Below are 3,813 nucleotides of genomic sequence, written 5' to 3'. Positions count from 1 at the left end.
AATTCTCCTTATTTTGGGGCAAAAAGACAGAAAATCTTCTTTTTTTCGAGAGCAAACAGTCAGAAATTCCCCTTATTTTGGGGCAAAATTGCAGAAATTTTTTTTACATTTGGGCAAAATTGCAGAAATTTCCCTTATTTTGGGGCAAAATTGCAGAAATTTCACTTATTTCAGGGTAATAAGTCAGAAATTCTCCTTATTTTGATGCAAAAAAGACAGAAATTCCCTTGTTTTGGGGGAAAAAGACAGAAATTCCACTTATTTAGAGGCAAAAATGCAGAAATTCCCCTTATTTTGGAGCAAAAATGAAGAAATTTCCCTTTTTATGGCAAAAAGGTATGCATTCCCATTATTTTCGGGCAAAAAGGCAGAAATTCCCAGTATTTTGGAGCAAAATTGCAGAAATTCCCCTAATTTTGGGGCAAAAAGCAGAAATTCCCCTTATTTTGGGGCAAAATTGCAGAAATTTTCCTAATTGTGGGGCAAAAAAACAGAAATTCCCCTTATTTGGGGGCAAAATGGCAGAAATTTCCCTTATTATGGGTAAAAATTGCAGAAATTTCCCTTATTTTAGGGCAAAATTGCAGAAATTTCACTAATTGTGGTTCAAAAAAGCAGAAATTCTCCATATTTTGGGGCAAAATTCAGAAATTCCACATATTTTGGGGCAAAATTCTAGAAATTTCCCTTATTTTGGGGCAAAATTGCAGAAATTTCACTTATTTTGGGGCAAAATTGCAGAAATTTCACTTATTTCACAGAAAAAAGGCAGAAATTTTCCTTATTTTGGGGCAAAAAGGCAGAAATTCCTAATATTTTGTGCCAAAATTTAGAAATTCCTTATATTTTGAGGTAAAAAGGCTGAAATTCCCCTTATTTGGGAGCAAAAAGGTAGAAATTTCCCTTATATTGGAGCAAAATTGCAGAAATTTCTCTTATTTCAAGGTAATAAGTCAGAAATTTTCCTTATTTTGGGGCAATAAAGACAGAAATTCTCTTTGTTTTGTGGGAAAAAGACAGAAATTCCACTTATTTAGAGGCAAAGAAGCAGAAATTTCGCTTATTTTTGAGCAAAAATGAAGAAATTTCCCTTTTTTATGGCAAAAAGTTATGCATTCTTCTTATTTTCGGGTAAACAGGCAGAAATTCCCCATATTTTGGGGCAAAAGGCAAAATTCCCATTGTTTTGGGGCAAAAGGCACAAATTTAACTTATTTTTGGGCAAAATTGCAGAAATTTCATTTATTTCAAGGCAAAAAGTCAGAAATTTCCCTTATTTTGGGGCAAAAAGCAGAAATTTCTTTTATTATGGTACAAAATTGAAGAAATTTTCCTTATTTCGGAACAAAAGGCAGAAATTCCCCAAATTTGGGGCAAAAGGCAGAAATTCTTCTTATTTTAAGGTAAAATGCAGAAATTCCCCTTATTTGGAGGTAAAATGCAGAAATTCCCCAAATATTGGCGGAAAATGCAGAAATTCCCTTTATTTTGGGGCTAAAAGAAAGAAATTAACCGTATTTTGAAGCAAAATTGCAGAAATTCTCATAATTTTCGGGCAAAAAGGCAAAAATTCTTATTTTGGGGCAAAAAGACAGAAAATCTCCTTTTTTTGGGAGCATAAAGTCAGAAATTTCCCTTATTTTGGGGCAAAATTGCATAAATTTCCAATACATTGGGGCAAAATTGCAGAAATTTCCCTTATTTTTAGGCATAATTGCAGAAATTTCACTAATTTCAGAAAAAAGGCAGAAATTTTCTTATTTTGGAGCAAAAAAACAGAAATTCCCCATATTTTGGGGCAAAAAGGAAGAAATTCCCTTTATTTTGAGGTAAAAAGGCTGAAATTCCCCTTATTTTCGGGCAAAAAGTCAGAAATTTCCCTTATTTTGGTGCAAAAAGACAGAAATTTTGTTTATTTTTAGGGAAAAGGCAGAACTTGAACTTATTTTGAATCAAAAAGGCGGAAAATCCCCATTTTTTGGGGCAAAAATGAGGAAATTTCCCTTTTTTATGGCAAAAAGGTAAACATTCCCTTTATTTTCGGGCAAAAAGGCAGAAATTCCCTATGTTTTGGAGCAAAATTGCAGAAATTCCCCTAATTTTGGGGCAAAAGGCAGAAATTCCCTTTATTTTGGGGTAAAAATCAGAAATTCCCCTTATTTTGGGGCAAAATTCCAGAAACATTTTTTATTTTGGGGCAAAATTGCAGAAATTTACCTTATTTCGGGGCAAAATTGCAGAAATTTCACTTATTTCAGGGTAATAAGTCAGAAATTCTCCTTATTTTGATGCAAAAAAGACAGAAATTCCCTTTGTTTTGGGGGAAAAAGACAGAAATTCCACTTATTTAGAGGCAAAAAGGCAGAAATTCCCCTTATTTTGGAGCAAAAATGAAGAAATTTCCCTTTTTATGGCAAACAGGTATGCATTCCCATTATTTTCGGGCAAAAAAACAGAAATTCCCCCTATTTTGGAGCAAAATCGCAGAAATTCCCCAAATTTGGGGGCAAAAAGCAGAAATTCTCCTTATTTTGGGGCAAAATTGCAGAAATTTCCCTAATTGTGGGGCAAAAAAACAGAAATTCCCCTTATTTGGGGGCAAAATGGAAGAAATTTCCCTTATTATGGGGAAAAATTGCAGAAATTTCCCTTATTTTACGGCAAAATTGCAGAAATTTCATTAATTGTGGGGCAAAAAGGCAGAAATTCTCCATATTTTGGGGCAAAATTCAGAAATTCCACTTATCTTGGGGCAAAATTCCAGAAATTTCCTTTATTTTGGGGCAAAATTGCAGAAATTTCACTTATTTTGGGGCAAAATTGCAGAAATTTCACTTATTTCAGAGAAAAGAGGCAGAAATTTTCTTTATTTTGGTGCAAAAAGGCAGAAATTCCTAATATTTTGTGCCAAATTTTATAAATTCCTTATATTTTGAGGTAAAAAGCCTGAAATTCCCCTTATTTGTGGGCAAAAAGGTAGAAATTTCCCTTATATTGGGGCAAAATTGCAGAAATTTCACTTATTTCAAGGTAATAAGTCAGAAATTTTCCTTATTTTGGGGCAAAAAAGACAGAAATTCCCTTTTTTTTGGGGGAAAAAGACAGAAATTCCACTTATTTAGAGGCAAAGAAGCAGAAATTTCGCTTATTTTGGAGCAAAAATGAAGAAATTGCCCTTTTTATGGCAAAAAGATATTCATTCTTCTTATTTTCGGGGAAACAGGCAGAAATTCCCCATATTTTGGGACAAAAGGCAGAAATTCCCATTATTTTGGGGCAAAAGGCACAAATTTAATTTATTTTTGGGCAAAATTGCAGAAATTTCATTTATTTCAAGGCAAAAAGTCAGAAATTTCCCTTATTTTGGGGCAAAAAGCAGAAATTTCTTTTATTATGGTACAAAATTGAAGAAATTTTCCTTATTTCGGAACAAAAAGGCAGAAATTCCCCATATTTTGGGGCAAAAGGCAGAAATTCTTCTTATTTTGAGGTAAAATGCAGAAATTCCCCTTATTTAGAGGTAAAATGCAGAAATTCCCCAAATATTGGGGAAAAATGCAGAAATTCTCTTTATTTTGGGGCTAAAAGGAAGAAATTAACCGTATTTTGAAGCAAAATTGCAGGAATTCTCATAATTTTCGGGCAAAAAGGCAAAAATTCTTATTTTAGGGCAAAAAGACAGAAAATTTCCTTTTTTCGGGAGCATAAAGTCAGAAATTTCCCTTATTTTGGGGCAAAATTGCATAAATTTCCGATACATTTGGGCAAAATTGCAGAAATTTCTCTTATTTTGAGGCAAAATTGCAGAAATTT

The sequence above is a fragment of the Micromys minutus genome, assembly GCF_963924665.1.
Source record: "Micromys minutus genome assembly, contig: SCAFFOLD_47, whole genome shotgun sequence".
Classification (NCBI taxonomy): domain Eukaryota; kingdom Metazoa; phylum Chordata; class Mammalia; order Rodentia; family Muridae; genus Micromys; species Micromys minutus.
This window is presented reverse-complemented; position numbering follows the sequence as displayed.